The 17,203-nt window shown below is 35.5% G+C and overlaps 1 pseudogene; it reads left to right on the plus strand.

Moving 5' to 3' along the window:
- Positions 1-11,335: 11,335 nt before the first annotated feature.
- On the plus strand, positions 11,336-12,328 carry LOC132316115 (metalloendoproteinase 3-MMP-like; annotated as a pseudogene).
- The last annotated feature ends 4,875 nt before the right edge of the window (positions 12,329-17,203 follow it).

Consider the following 17,203-nt stretch of genomic DNA (forward strand, 5'->3'; position numbering starts at 1 on the left):
TCTTTTCATTATTTTCATTGGTTTTATTACATTGTTCTTGACTTTGAATTTCAGGAATAACAGTAGGATGAGGTGAAAGAGTCAAAATCACATTTGGTAAAGGAGTAGGAGATAAATCCCAAAAAATTTCTTCCATGACCTCATTCTCCCCCTGAAGAGAATTTTTGGGAAAGTATAATTTATTTTCAAAGAAAGAGACATTCATACTTACATAAAATTTTCTTGTTTGGGGATTATAGCACTTATATCCCTTTTGATTAGAAGCATACCCTATGAAAACACATTTTTCAGCTCGAGGATCAAGTTTGGACTGAGTATTATTGGGTATATGAACAAAAGCTATGCAGCCAAAAACCTTTAGAGGTAAATCCGAGTATATCCTTGATAATGGAAAAGTTCTTTTAAAACATTCTAATGGCGTGCTATATTTTAAAACACGTGAAGGCATTCTATTAATCAAATACGAAGCTGTTAAAATAGCTTCCCCCCAAAGATATTTTGGAACATTCATTGAAAACATTATAGCACGAGCCACTTCAAGTAAATGTTTAGTTTTTCTTTCAGCAATTCCATTTTGTTGAGGGGTATCCACACACGTAAACTGATGATTACTACTCTTTTCTTTCAAAAACTCCCCAAAATTTCATTAAAATACTCGGTTCCATTATCAGTGTGAAAAATGCTAATTTTTGCTTGAAACTGAGTTTCAACCATTGTGTAAAAATCCTTAAAAAAATTTCCAACTTTAGACTTTTCATTCATCAAATAAACCCAACATAAACGAGTATGATTATCTATAAAAGTAACAACCCATTTTTTCCCAGAGATAGTAGTGACTCTTGAAGGTCCCCAAACATCACTATGTATTAAATAAAATGGTTTTGAAAAAGTATAAGGTTTTGGCAAATAAGTAGTACGATGACTCTTAGATAAGCAACAATTTTCACAATAGAACGATGAACAATCCAAACCTTTAAATAAAGTAGGAAACAAATGTTTAAGATATGGAAAGCTAGGATGTCCTAGTCTTAAATGCCAAAACATTATTTATCTATAAATAGAGTTAGAACTAACACTACTAAGGCCCTGAGCCTTTTTATTACTGGAGAAGTCCCCATCAAAGTAGTAAAGTTCATCTATTATCTTAGCACTGCCAATCTTCTTCCCCGAGCTCCGGTCCTGAAATTCACAGTAAGAATCACAGAAAATTACACGACAATTAGATTCTTTGGTTAGTTTACTCACAGACAAAAGGTTACAGGCTAGTTTAGGGACATGGAGAACATTTTTAAGATTTATATTCTCGGATAATTTTATCAAACCTTTTCCTGCAATAGGTGAGAAATTACCATTTGCAATTCTAATTTTTTCAAGACCAGAACATGGTGAGTAAGTGCTAAAAAGATTAGAAAGGCTGGTCATATGATCAGAGGCTCCAGAATCGATGATCCATGGAGTATAATTTAAACAACAAGAAAGGGCATTAAGTGCACTACCTGTTTGTGCAAGAGAAACATTAGGAATACCATATGAGGAATTAAATTTCAACAGCTTCAAAAGGTGATCCATCTGCTCTTGCTTAAGGGACTTGTCTCAGCTTCATTGGCAGTAGGAACCGCACGCCTATTTCTGTCACTAGGTTTGCTACTCTTCCAATTCGCTGATTTTTCGTGGATTTTCCAGTAGTTCTCTCGAGTATGGCGTGGTTTGTTACAGAAGTCGTACCAAACCCGTGACTTTTCTTCAGGTTTTCGCTGAAAATTGACTGCTTTATTAGCAGCAGTCTCGGCAACAATAAGGGCAGAACTTTCAACAGGTCCGCTGGTAGTCTTCTTCCCCAATATTACATGTCTGCGGCTCTCTTCTCTTCGAACCTCAGTAAACACTTCACCAATTAGAGGAAGTGGAGTCCTACCAATGATCCGTCCTTGTACTTCATCAAATTTCATGTTGAGCCCAGCAAGAAATTTGTAAATACGATGAGCCTTCACGGTCCGTTTGTAGTGATTGGCATCTTCAGTGGATTTCTATTCATAATCATTGAATAGATCCATGTCCTGCCAAATGCGCTTTAATGAATTGAAATACTTGGTGCTTGAGTCTTCTCCCTGCTGAATCTTTCCAAGTTTTAGAGTCAATTCGTAGATCTGAGACTGATTTCCCAAATCAAAGGACATCTGATTCACGTTGTCCCAGAGCTCCTTAGCCGTAGAGTAGCACATATAGTTGGAGCTAATATCCTCGTCCATGGAGTTCACAAGCCAAGTCATCACCATTGAATTTTTTGCATCCCAGGTCATGTACGTTGGGTCCTCCGATGCTGGTGCCTTCTTGTCTCCCGTCAGGTACCCGATCTTTCCCCGCCCTGTGATGTACATCCGAACGGACTAGGACCACCGTAAATAATTGTCACCATTAAGGCCAATATTGGTGATTTGAACCGAGTGAGAATTGGTACTGGGGGCTTGGGTTGTCGGATTTGTTGACTGGGTTATGATAGGCGAGGATGACATGGAAGAACGTCAGACATGGCTGATCAGTGAAGAAATTGTGCAGAAAAGAAAATTAGGTTTTTTTTTTTTTTTTTTTCCGTTAGGGTGGCTCTGATACCATATAACCATATAAACTATAAAGGAAAGAAAAATATAAAAACCTTTTTCCCTGTATTAGCACACAATTCACGAGTTTACACAGGTTCTCTTTATAGGAGAGAATACACGTACATACCTAGCTGGCCTTTCCAGGGGTCCCTTTGTCTACCTAGCTGCCAACACTACAAACAGACCGTGGAGGCTCATCGTATTTATAAATTTCTTGTTGGGCTCAACATGGAATTTGATGAAGTACCAGGACGGATCATTGGCAGGATTCCACTTCCTCTAATTAGTGAAGTGTTTACTGAGGTTCGAAGAGAAGAGAGCCGCAGACATGTAATGTTAGGGAAGAAGACTACCAGCGGACCTGTTGAAAGTTCTGCCCTTATTGTTGCCGAGACTGCTGCTAATAAAGCAGTCAATTTTCAGCGAAAACCTGAAGAAAAACCACGGGTTTGGTACGACTTCTGTAACAAACCACGCCATACTCGAGAGAACTGCTGGAAAATCCACGGAAAACCAGCGAATTGGAAGAGTAGCAAGCCTAATGACAGAAATAGGCGTGCGGTTCCTACTGCCAATGAAGCTGAGACAAGTCCCTTAAGCAAGAGCAGATTGATCACCTTTTGAAGCTGTTGAAATTTAATTCCTCATCTGGTATTCCTAATGTTTCTCTTGCACAAACAGGTAGTGCACTTAATGCCCTTTCTTGTTGTTTAAATTATACTCCATGGATCATCGATTCTGGAGCCTCTGATCATATGACCAGCCTTTCTAATCTTTTTTGCACTTACTCACCATGTTCTGGTCTTGAAAAAATTAGAATTGCAAATGGTAGTTTCTCACCTATTGCAGGAAAAGGTTTGATAAAATTATCCTAGAATATAAATCTTAAAAATGTTCTCCATGTCCTTAAACTAGCCTGTAACCTTTTGTCTGTGAGTAAACTAACCAAAGAATCTAATTGTCGTGTAATTTTCTGTAATTCTTACTGTGAATTTCAAGACCGGAGCTCGGGGAAGAAGATTGGCAGTGCTAAGATAATAGATGGACTTTACTACTTTGATAGGGACTTCTCTAGTAATAAAAAGGCTCAGGGCCTTAGTAGTGTTAGTTCTAACTCTATTTATGGATAAATAATGTTTTGGCATTTAAAACTAGGACATCCTAGCTTTCCATATCTTAAATATTTGTTTCCTACTTTATTTAAAGGTTTGGATTGTTCATCGTTCTATTGTGAAAATTGTTGCTTATCTAAGAGTCATCGTACTACTTATTTGCCAAAACCTTATACTTCTTCAAAACCATTTTATTTAATACATAGTGATGTTTGGGGACCTTCAAGAGTCACTACTATCTCTAGGAAAGAATGGTTTGTTACTTTTATAGATGATCATACCCGTTTATGTTGGGTTTATTTGACAAATGAAAAGTCTGAGGTTGGAAAAATTTTTAAGGATTTTTACACAATGGTTGAAACTCAGTTTCAAGCAAAAATTAGCATTTTTCACACCGATAATGGAACCGAGTATTTTAATGAAATTTTGGGGAGTATTTTGAAAGAAAAGGGTATTCATCATCGGTCTACGTATGTGGATACCCCTCAACAAAATGGAATTGCTAAAAGAAAAAATAAATATTTACTTGAAATGGCTCGTGCTATAATGTTTTCAATGAATGTTCCAAACAAAATATCTTTGGGGGGAAGCTGTTTTAACAGCTTCGTATTTGATTAATAGAATGCCTTAATGTATTGTAAAATATAGCACGCCATTAGAATGTTTCAAAAGAACTTTTCCATTATCAAGGATATATATACTCGGATTTACCTTTAAAGGTTTTTGGCTACATAGCTTTTGTTCATATACCCAATAATACTCGGTCCAAACTTGATCCTCGAGCTAAAAAATGTGTTTTCATAGGATATGCTTCTAATCAAAAGGGATATAAGTGTTATAATCCCCAAACAAGAAAATTTTATGTAAGTATGGATGTCTTTTTCTTTGAAAATAAATCATACTTTCCTAAAAATTCTCTTCAGGGGGAGAATGAGGTGATGGAAGAAAATTTTTGGGATTTATCTCCTACTCCTTTACCAAATGTGATTTTGACTCTTTCACCTCATCCTACTGTTATTCCTGAAATTCAAAGTCAGGAATAATATGATAAAACCAATAAAAACAATGAAGAGAATCCTACTCATATAGTGCCAAACATTATTGTATCTGAAACAGGGGAAGAATCATTACAACCGGGCACAAAAGTTCCCAATACTGAGCCTTTGGTTTATACTCGGAGAATACTTCATCAAAAGAGCCACAGTCAACCTATTCCTCTTGGAATTGATCAATCTCAATCTCTGGGAATTGGACTTCCAGATATCATAGGTAATTCTAATCCTAACTCATCTTCAGTTCTTATTGCTTCTCCTACTCAAGAGCCATCAGACCTTGATATTCCTATAGCTGTTAGGAAAGGTATTCGAATCAAATATCCAAATCCAAAATATCCCATTGCCAAATACATTTCTTATGAAAAACTCTCTCATACTCATAGGGCTTTTGCCTCAAAAATCTCACACTTGTTTGTCCCGAGAAACATTCAGGAAGCTCTTGATGATCCGAATTGGAAGTTAGCAGTGATGGAAGAGATAAATGCTCTTAGAAGAATTGGTACTTGGGAGATAGTTGATTTACCTAAGGAGAAAAGAACAGTAGACTGCAAGTGGGTCTTTACGGTGAAATGTAAAGCTGATGGTAGCATAAAGAGGTACAAGGCAAAACTAGTAACAAAAGGGTTCACCCAGACCTATGGAATTGATTATCAACATATTTTTGCTCCTGTAGCTAAGATAAACTCAATCAAAATTTTGTTATCTTTGGTTGTGAATTTTAGCTGGCCATTATACCAGTTAGATGTAAAAAAAATGCCTTTTAAAATGGAGATCTTGATGAGGAGGTCTTTATGAATCTACCACCTAGGTTTGAAGGAAAATTGGGACCTAATAAAGTCTGTAGACTGAAGAAATCTTTATATGGTCTCAAACAGTCCCCTAGAGCTTGGTTTGAGAGATTTGGGAGAGCTGTGAAGAATTGTGGCTACTGTCAGAGCCAAGCTGACCATACCATGTTCTACAAACATAGTAGAGAAGGTAAGGTTGCAGTGTTAATTGTCTATGTGGATGATATAGTCTTGACAGGTAATGACAGTGAAGAATTGGAGAGACTAAAAAAGAGACTTGCAGCTGACTTTGAGATCAATGATTTAGGTGCATTAAAATACTTTCTTGGAATGGAGTTTGTTAGATCCAAAGAAGGTATATTTGTGAATCAACGTAAATATGTTGTTGATTTACTTAGTGAGACAGGTCTGTTAGGATGTAAACCAGCCGAGACACCCATTGGGCCCAACCTTAAGCTACAGCATTCTAAAGATGACGAAGTTCTGAATAGAGAGCAGTATCAAAGACTTGTTGGAAGACTGATCTACTTGTCACATTCACTTCCAGATATAACTTTTGCAGTCAGCATGGTTAGCCAGTTCATGCATTCACCTGGACGAGAACACTTTGATGCAGTCTACAGAATTCTTAGATACCTAAAGGGGACCCCTGGAAAAGGTCTATTGTTAAAAAACCGTAGGCATTTGCAAGTTGAAGCCTATACTGATGCAGATTGGGCTGGGTGTGCTATTGATAGATGGTCAACTTCTGGCTACTGCACCTGTGTTGGAGGTAACCTTGTCACCTGGCGGAGTAAAAAACAGAATGTAGTAGAGGCCAAGTTTAGATCAGTTACTCATGGAATTTGTGAGGTGTTATGGATTAAGAGACTATTGGATGAATTAAAGGTCTCTAATCCATTGCCTATGAAATTGTACTGTGACAATAAAGCTGTTATTTCAATCGCTCACAATCTAGTGCTTCATGACAGAACAAAGCACGTGGAGGTAGACAAACACTTCATCAAGGAAAAGCTCGAAAATGGATTAATCTGTATGCCATACATTCCTACTACCGAGCAAGTTGCAGATGTGCTTACAAAGGGACTTCCTACAAGACAGTTCGACGGACTAATTGGCAAGCTAGCTATGGAGAATACCTTCAAACCAGCTTGAGGAGGAGTGTTGAAAAGGAAAGATTTGGTAGTAATACTACCAAATATTATTAGCTGTAAATATAATATTTGGGGAATATTTTTTGTAAATAGAATATTGGTCAAATGCTGTAAAATAGGAAATTATTAAATAGGCTAGCTAGGTATGTACGTGTATTCTCTCCTATAAAGAGAACCTATGTAAACTCGTGAATAAAGTGTTAATAGAGAGAAAAGGGTTTTTATATTTTTCTTTCCTTTATAGTTTATAGTAAGCACGTGTCCTTAATTCAGTTGTATATTTATTAGTTGGCATGTGATCTATAGCAACTTTTTATGTTGCATATATAACGATTAATTCCATCAAGGGTAATTAAGAACGAATTTAATCCAAGATTTAAGGTTATTGAGGCTTAGAGGAAAACAAAGAGATTGCACTCTTTTTGGCACAACTTTATAATGCTGAAACTAAAAAAACTTGTTTGATTTACGTTTTTTGAAAATTCAGTTTAAAAGAATAGGAAGCTGATGTTAGGTTCCGACATTCTCCTCCGGCACTCTAAATTTAATAAAATTACTAATAAATCCTCTTATCTACAAAACACTCTCTCTAACCCCAAATTAATATTGAAAAAGATTTATATCAGGCCACAAGATCCGGAGTTGCAGGATTATTGCTGCAAAAGCCAATCCAGCACTGGCGCCGAGAATTCATTTTTTTTCACTCAGAGTGTTGTTCAAGCATCAATTGCATTGTTCAAGATTACATCAGTTGTTGTGTTGAAACCATCTATTCTTGACTAATGGTTGAAAATTGAAATGAGTGAAATTTAGAATTGCAATGTCAAAACCACCAATATTGTTCTTAAATTGGTAATGGAACTAACAAAGCTTGAATATTTCTTCTGCATTATTTTATTTACCGAAAAAAAAAAAAAAAAAAAAAAAAAAAAAAAAAAAAAAAAAAAAAAAACAAAGCTTCAAAATTGAAAAGGGTGAAATTTCAGGACGAAATTTGAAATTTTATGAGAACTGCGTTGGAGTTTGATGAGGAGGTTGCGCTCCACAAACCCTCCAATATTATTGCAACTCACTGGATCTCTCCTTAATCCCCTTCACCTTAAAAACAAACAATTGTTATCTTTGTTTCTCTCCTTTGGCGTCTACTTTTACAAATAAATTACTTTTGCCATCTTTTCGTTATATCTACTCTTTTTGCCTCTATGATTTCTCTCAAAAATATTACTTTAAATGAAATATTGCCGGTGTTTGTTTCGCCTTTTTGGATTTCAAAGTAACGAGTTTTTGATAATGGTTTCCTTAACATTGTTTGCATGGTGTGAAAGGGAGGAGAGTGTATATGAAAAAGAGAAAAGGAAATATATATATATAAATATCTTTGTAAAAATAAGGAAGAGGGCAATATATTCTTTTTATTTTAATAATAAAAGGAGTTGGAGTGCGAGAGGAAAATAGTGGAGTGTCATTATAAGTTCCCAAAAAATATACTATTTGTTTTTAATAGCCGATGAGTACATAGTTAGCCTAATGGTATATTCTCCTTGTCTTTCTCTTTTGTAGGGAAGGTGAAGAGTCTGACAATGGCGGACAATTGTGAAAAGAAAATGATTATTTGGATCACACTTCCCGCCATCAATAACTTTAATGTATTTGCTTACCCGAGGTTCAAATTCGGACGCTCTCCGATTCGGGTGCTTAGCATGACACCGAATCAAAGATTATGTTTTGACTCTGATATCAACATTAATAGATAGATGTTTGTTCATTTATTCAAAAGATTAAGTTGTTGTGTAGCAATGCAAACTTACCTATTTATACACCTTTTAATTTCCATCCGAATCCGATGTAAGATAAGTCTTACTTGTAACAGCTAGGCTATTTGGTTAGAATATCATAATCCATAATGAAATGTTTAGTAAATATTTATCTAATACAAAAAAATAAATAATAAAAAAGTTTTTTTTTTCAAAAAACATTATTTTATAATTTTTAATATTTATTTTTTTTTGTTTTGAAAAGTGAACAAAACCAAACTAAACATAGGCATTTCACCATTGGGTTTATTACCAAGTCGAAAAAGAGGAAAACTTTTTAAATTGCCAACAATGCCTTATATTGGAGAGATTAACAAAGACCATTAATTTACCGCAGGTAAAATTTCAATTCCCTCCAAATTCAATATCTCTTCGACCCCGAATAACCGTTTAGAATTTCTTAATCCACCAAGTGATTGTGTCTCTCTGTATTCTCAAGGTTGTAGATTTTGGTTCAGAACAATCTTCGTAGATGGTTGAAGAATATGGTCGCTAATCTCTGACGAATCTGAAACGAAAAATTCATAAACCAAAAAGAAAAATCTCGTGAAATCTTTTGCTCCAAGTAATTTCTGTATCTTATATTCATGTACTGATGATACATATAGTATTTTTTTTTTTTTTCTCATTCATCTTATTTGTGGATTTTTGTTCAGTATACCATCTTCGTTCACTGGATCAAGATGGTGTGTACTACATTGAATTGAATGATGGATTAGGTCTATTTCTCATCTTTGATCTCCCTACATTTTACTGAAATGTAAATTTGTTGAATTTCTACTGGTGACATTTTCTGTGCTCCCAAACGCAACATCAGTATAATTAGGAGTTTGTTAACTTTTCTCAGGTTCTATCAAGGAAAACAAAAATATCATTATTCTTGGAAAGCTTTCAGTGCATTTCCTCGGGCTTTAGATGAGATTGAGGTAATCAAGATTTACCGAAAAAATATGTTAATTATTTCTTGCAAATCTAGAAAATTGCCGTGAAAAATAAAAATCTCTACCATTCCTTTGTGTGTGTATCAACTAGGATATTATGTTATCGTTTCTTTACACTATTTTGCCTGCCAAGGAAAATGAGAACATCAATCAATTGCTTTTTAAAAATAAAAAATTTAAATTTTAAAAAAAAAATCTTGTATTATGTTGTGGAATTTGAAGAATCCAGATGCACTTGGCCAAGTAATTGCGTCAGTACAGTGTGTTAAGGGTCATGGCCATTTCAAGCAATGGAGAAATTAATAATTATTTTATATTCTATTATTTGCCTTTCTATGAATTTGTTGTAGAGTAGTGCTATGAAGAGAGTTCCCTCGTGATAAGAGTCATGGACTCCCCATTTAGACACTCGATTGAGATAGATTTTGAAATCTATGTAAAGTTAGATGAATCTGAACAACATTAGTTTTTGTTGTTATAGTTACAGATTAGGTTTACAAATTTTGCTTATCCACCACACCAAGTCTGATCAAGATCAACAAGAAAGGACAATGCCACGAGTTGTATTTTGGACTAAAGACTAAAAAATATCTCTTAAAATGACCAACTCCTAACAGGGTTCCATGTAACTTATATATATCAACCACATATAATTATAAAAAATACCAGAAAGTTGTCTTCTTGAATATATATATATCCAAATCTCTATAACTCTATACACGGTTTGACATTTCATGCACAAGAACATGAAAACACAACTACTATTGGAAATTGGGAAAGCTCATTTTGTCGCTATGGATGAACAGTTACTTGATACTTTCATGAGCTACGTAGAGTTGTTGATAATCATCTTAAATTACGCTATCATCCCTGAAATTGGTGCTAGTAACATTAAGATGTACATTTTGTTCTGATTAACATTAACAAATTCAGAGGAGATATATAGACAATTGAGGACTGGTGAAGAAGGCATGCATTTTTTTCTTTTTCTTTTCTAATACTCAAGTACGACAAACAACTGGAGCATTGTTTCTTATGTTTTATGTCTAAGTTATCATTAGTTTTTTTCTTCTTCTTTTTTTCCCTACGATTAAATTTTTTTTTTTTTTTTTTATAATTGATACTCCGGGCCTGATACCACTAGGTTGGTTCCTTACAATTAATTTTATAAGCAAAGTTTAGTTGCTTAAGCAGAAATCACAGCATGTCATACATCTTATGCAAAACCAAGAAGCTATAAGCACTAAATGTACTATATTTTCTACCTCCTTGCAATTTGTAATACATATACATCAATTGCTTCTGAGCATATATCTTCCTCTCAATTCAAATATATATAAATATATACACGTGCACAAATACACACTATTAGTTTTTTTTTTTTTTTATCCGGGAAGTTAAAGCAAACACACAATCAACCTTCCTTTGGGGAGAGAGATGGCTGGAAGTTTCAGATTATACATGGAGTCCACATACACAAGCTATTGTCCCAAATTGGACTTAAACCTACTCTTTGAGCTCAAAAATAATCTTGAAAACCTAATAAACTTGTCACGTTAGTCATTGGGAACACAAGTTGTTTCCTTTCACTTTTTAAGAGGATTGAGGTTGTTTTTGGTTGAATTATTGGCAGAACATATTTAACAATAAAACGATTTTCAGAAAACTACTAAACAACAAATTTCTGAATTTTATGTGTGTGGTTTTTATATGGAAAACTATTCTGATGAAAGTAAACAACTCCATTTTAAAATTGTATCTAATGAAAATTTTGAAGATGCACTTAGCCCTTCTATAAATTAGTAGTCTTCCCGACTCCAATACATGCTTAATACCAACACAGAGCCTTCCGTTGCTGCAACAAACTTACAATGGCCCCTAATTTATGTATTCTTTTAGGAGCTTTCCTCCTCCTTGTTTTGACAGTACCTATCACTGTTCAATCTGAAGATGATACGAAACCTCCCGGAAATGCCTTCGAGTTCCTCCAGCACTTGGAGGGACACCACAGGGGCCAGACTGTGGAAGGCCTTCATGAGCTCAAACTTTATCTCGAGAAGTTTGGGTACTTGAACTATGGTACTGCATCTACTGATCATGATTCAAAGAGTACTACAAGCAATCTCAACCATGCAAATGACGATGAGTTCGATGACCTTTTAGAGTCTGCAGTCAGAGCATGTCGATCAAATTATCAATTGAAGGTCACCGGGAGCTTAGACTCAGAAACCATTCAAGAAATGATGCGCCCAAGATGTGGTGTGCCTGATGTTGTCGCTGCCCCAAACTCAATATTGTCAAGCAGAAAAATGAGACACCCCAAACTTCTCAACATGGTTTCTCAATACACATTCTTCCCAGGAATGCCAAAGTGGTCAAAAAACCGTCTCTTTATAGCTTCCAATCCAGTGCCCAAGTGGAAGTGGGGTTGCAAGAACTTAAGTCAGTGTGCTCGCGAGCTTTTGAGAGGTGGCAAAATGTGAGCCTATTCACATTTGTTGAAGCTCCCCAGGGTGCAACCGGGGACGTTGTTATTGGGTTCCATCGCCGTTATCATGGTGATGGGTACCCATTTGATGGTCCATTTGGCACATTGTCTCATGCCTTTAGACCAGAAATATATAGGATGGTTCCACTATGATGCTGATGAGAATTGGAGTACTAATCCGAGGAACAGGATCCAAGTAGACTTGGAATCAATTGCAGTTCATGAGATGGGACATGTTCTTGGGCTTGGCCACAGTAGAGATCCCAATGCCATTATGTTTGCAATGTATATGCCTGGAACTATCAAGAGGGATCTGACAAATGATGATATATATCCAAGGAATACGCTTCTTGTACCGTTAAGTACCTCGCGTTAATAAGATTATATCGCATAAGCCTTTGGTGTTTTCTTTCATGTTATTATCAGAATGCTGCTATGAGAATAATAAAATGAGTGTCTACTGGTGATAAACCTATTCAACAAGACTAAATGATTTTTTTTTTCCCCTCTTTGAATGAAGGACATTAGAGCAACCCCAGCGCACCATCAATGTGTGTAATATGTATGAGTGTGTAGAAGCAAAGTCTTTCTTGTGCAGCTTACACACTTGCGGGGCCTACATAATGTTACACTCTCAACACGCCACAGGTGAGGAATGGAGTAGCGCCTGTCAAATGTGCAGTCGCAGCAGAGGACTGGGCCATTTTGTGGGTTTGTGTGTGAGAATAATATAAAATAAAAATGTGATATTGTGTAGTGATATGTAAAATAAGTATGGTATGTATATTGGATTAATTAATTAATATAAAAATAATTAAATTTTTATTAATTAAAAAAAGTCATTTTTTTTTAAATAAATAAAAAGAGTCATTTAATTTGCATAATAATTTAATTAATTATTTTTTTAAAAAAAATTTGTACTCTTTGTCGATAGAATAAAACAAACATAATATAGCCGTTGGGAATATAGCCGTTAGGAAAAAGACAAATAGAATATAGCTGTTGAGAAAAACAAATAAAATATAGCCGTTTGTAATATTACATATTCTCTATAAATACCCCTATATTTCTATCAAAATTTCTCATCATTCATCAGTTAGTTATCTTCTCTTTCTCAATCTTCCTTTCAATTTTTTCTGACGAAATTTTCTTTCTTGAACACTCCATGGATCAACGACCTCCATTATCCCCATCGCAAAACTACAACCACAATTCAATTATGATTTTTACTCTTCAGGATTTTACCAATCCGAAAACCTATCTTAATCTCAATTCTCTCCTTTCCAAAACCCACCACATTCCCTATACCAATCTCATTCCCAATACCTACCTTCTTCCCGATACCAATCTCATTCTCAATACCTACCTTCTTCCCAATACCAATCCCATTCCCCAATACCCACCTCCTCCCCAATACCCACCTCCTATCCAATCTCAACCTCCTTCCCAATATACATCTCAATCTGAACCTTCTCAATCCAAGTCTAATTCAAGGAAAGATAAGAAAAATTGGTCCACCCAAGAAGATGAAGCGTTATGCAAAGCGTGGATTAATATTGGGGAAGATCCAATAACAAGTGCAGATCAACAAAGTGGCACATATTGGGGACGTATCCATGCTGATTTCAAACGCCAAATGGGCGACATGGAGAAGAACCGACAGTAGTCAGGTTTGTCGAATCGATTCTCAATAATTAGGCGAGTAGTCAGCAAATTTAGTGGATACCACCAACATATCCAAAACCAATGTCGAAGTGGATACGACGTTGAAGATGTCGTAAGTTTCTTACTTTGTAATAAATTTCTTACTGTAACGATCCCAAAACTAATGCCAAGAATTTTTTTTTTTTTTTTTAAAAAAAAAATTCGGCATAACCTCCCCTAAAAATGGACCTACCGCAACCTGTTTAAATTCATTTTTAAACTTATCATGGCTCAAATTCTGAATTCACGGCAATAGTAGATGATAATACACAATCAAATGACCTCAATAATACTTTAAACTAGTATTACTCTTCCCATTCATCAATAAGGTTTACATGCTATCAAATTCACATCCAAAATATCATCAAATACCTTTATTACATTACATGACAAAGTTTTGCAAAATATACATATACACCTTCACACTTTTAGTGCTTTGCAAAAATAATGGGAGATATACAAAAGACACAAAAGTGAGCTTCTAGTATCGCTCAGCCTTGAGGTGGGTTGTCGTCCACCGGTTCTTTTCCAAAACCTGAAAAAAATGTATAAATAGTAGGGTGAGCTATATGCTCAGTAGGTGACACTTAAGACACAAATCTTGTATCCTTGTGAATTCAAGCAAAGCATAGGCCAATGGGAGATAGGGATCACACAACGTAGGGGATCAAATACAACATACAATTCAATTCCAATTATAACCAATGCAATGCAATGCATGTCAATGACACTCCCCATTTTCATTCTCAAAACCATCACTTTCAAACGTTAATACAGCCCGCCCTTTGGTAACCCCGCCGCGACACGAGAGGAGGATTGGCTAGTGTCTCTGACCCTTGGTAACCCCGCGGCGTCATTATGGGGCCCAGCTAACTCAACCACACTAGGGCGACTCCCTAGTCCCCTCTAGGCTATATTAACTTCCGGCCCATTGGTAACCCCGCAGCGACCGGGTTTATCAAAACCATTTCACAAAAACTATCATCTCCCAAAAATTCCTCATTTTCATTTCAAGACAAATTCTCCCATTTCATGCATCCCAATGACATGTCCAAGAATGTACATATGATCTCAATATCATGACAATGTGAAATTTTGGCACAATACAATTAAGCATGGTCTCATACATCCCTTTCAGCAAGTTTACACATAGTAGACATAAACTCAACACATAGGCATGCTTTTCACATAATACATCACATGTGCATAAACATACATTTCTCTAGACAACATTAAAATAATCATTAACACAATTAATCCCCAAGTAAAGCATGTTAGCACATAAAAGAGGTGTAATTCACAAAAAACACCACAAAGCCATCATCTATACATGCTTTTCACATAGACAAGTCATAACCCTAAGACATGAATTTTCTCTAAACATCACTTACACCTCATTGAAGCAATTAATTCTCAAATTTAGCATGTCTAGCATAACAAAAAAAACATAACTCACAATGGAACAAGATGAGAGTGGATTAAGATGCCCCTATCTCAAAAATGAGCAAACCCTAGAAAATGGGTCCTAAATTTCGAAGTTCAAAGGTGCACCAAATCTGGAATTGTTGGTATGGATGCGTAGAACTCGACACAAGCTTCGTTTTGCCTCAAACGGCACCCAAATCTACCAAGAGATGATGAATTAATCAAAGATTCAAGTTACAAAGGAAAAAGAAAAAGAAAAAGGCAGAGAGATAGAGCACTGGCCGAGGGGAGAGAGAATGAGCATAAAAAAAAAGTCTCTAAACTATATGTTTGAGTGGGTGGTGGGTCCCGCCGATTTTCTTTTCTTTTCCCTTTTCTTTTTGTTTCAAAATACTCCACATATAAACAAAATGCACCACATACATATATAAGACACAAACATTACACTTACTGTCTAAATTTCCTTAAAAATAAATATTTATTTTAATTGACAATCTGTCTAAATATAGTTTTTGTTTAATATTTATAGTACATGACAGCAAAAGCACTGTATGAAGATGAAGAAGGGGAGCCATTTAAGTTGGAGCACTGTTGGAATCTTCTTCGGAAATCTTCAAAATGGCTCTAAAAATGCGATACAATGAAGAAACAACAAACACCAAACACAAATAAGAGAGCTATAGATCTTGATATGAATGAGCCTAGAGATTGTTACGAAACAGTTCCATCAACACCAGGTTCAATCCCAACTAATTCATCTACTCAGTTAACTCCTGCAGTATCAACACCAGGTTCGGTAAACCTTGGCGATGACGACTCACCGGCCATAGACGAAAGTTCACGTGACACTTCACGACTTATTGGGCGAAAAGCTGCCAAGAAGGGTCGTAAAAGTAAAGATAAGGTACAAAATGACTTATTTCTTACATCGTTTCAAGGATTTGCCGAGCAAAATAAGTTGATGGACAACTTAGCACTCGAATCTCGTACTTTAAAAATGAAATCGAAATTCGATTTGGGCATGGAGCAAGAACGGACACGGCGATTGGAGCTTGAGCTGCAAAAAGAAATGAAATTAAAGGAGCTTGAAGCGCAAAAAGAAATGAAGATGATGGAGATTGAGCAGGAGCAAGTTCTTTGGGAAAGACAAATGATGGAAAAAAATCCAAATGATGCTGCAACACCGGTGGTGAAAGTATGGATCGAGGATCAACAAAATAAAATTATAGCGCGTTATGCAAAAAAGGACAATTAATTGTAATGTTTACTATATTTTTTTCATGTGTGGAAGTATTAATGTATTTTTTTTTTCCAAGTTGTACTGTTTTATTTTATTTGTAGGAAGCTTGTTTTTTAATATATATATATATATTTAAAATCTTGTATCTAAATCGGAGCAAACAATTATAGCCATTAGTATTATAGTTGTTGAGAATAAAATTGTTAAGAAAATAATAATAATAATAATAAATTTATTTTATTATTTAAAAAATAATAATATAATAAAGTGTACAATGAAAAAATGAGTGCACAACAAGAACTTAAAGCCTTTAAAATAAGTGTACAATCACATGCTGGCGTGGCTGTACACTTTATATAAAGTTGATGACGTGGCTACACACTTTAAAGTGTGGAATGGCAAACAATGTGTTTGCTCTTATATTTTGCTTGATGCGTTTGTTCAGGGGTTCAGAGATTAACCGAAGACAAATCTAAGTTCTCACAAAGTAACGAACTGCTCTTTCACTTAAACTTGTATTCTCATGCTTATAGTTCTTAATTACTTTTGAGCGAGTGTACTAATGCAATTTGGGCTTGGCGCGCACAGGGTTGTCGCGAATCATTTCAGGAGGCTTGAAAACTAATTGGCCTCCCCTTGTTTGTGTTTTCGAGTGAAGCAGCGCTAGCTGATAGCAAACAGATGAGTTCAAAAGTTGTAATAATGCGTTCTTATTAATTCAATTGTATATTTGTTGGTTTGGTTCTGCGAAGGCATGTCTAGTATCTTTTTGTGTTGCACAGTGACTACTACATCAAGGGTAATTAGGAACAACGTTAATTCAAGTATTTTTTTTTTTTTTTACTCGGACAAAATAACCGCCAAACAGCACTTACACAGCAA

Source organism: Cornus florida, unplaced genomic scaffold, assembly GCF_030987335.1.
Source record: "Cornus florida cultivar Cherokee Brave unplaced genomic scaffold, ASM3098733v1 CherokeeBrave_3.0.0_Hap2_Chr07, whole genome shotgun sequence".
Taxonomy (NCBI): Eukaryota; Viridiplantae; Streptophyta; class Magnoliopsida; order Cornales; family Cornaceae; genus Cornus; species Cornus florida.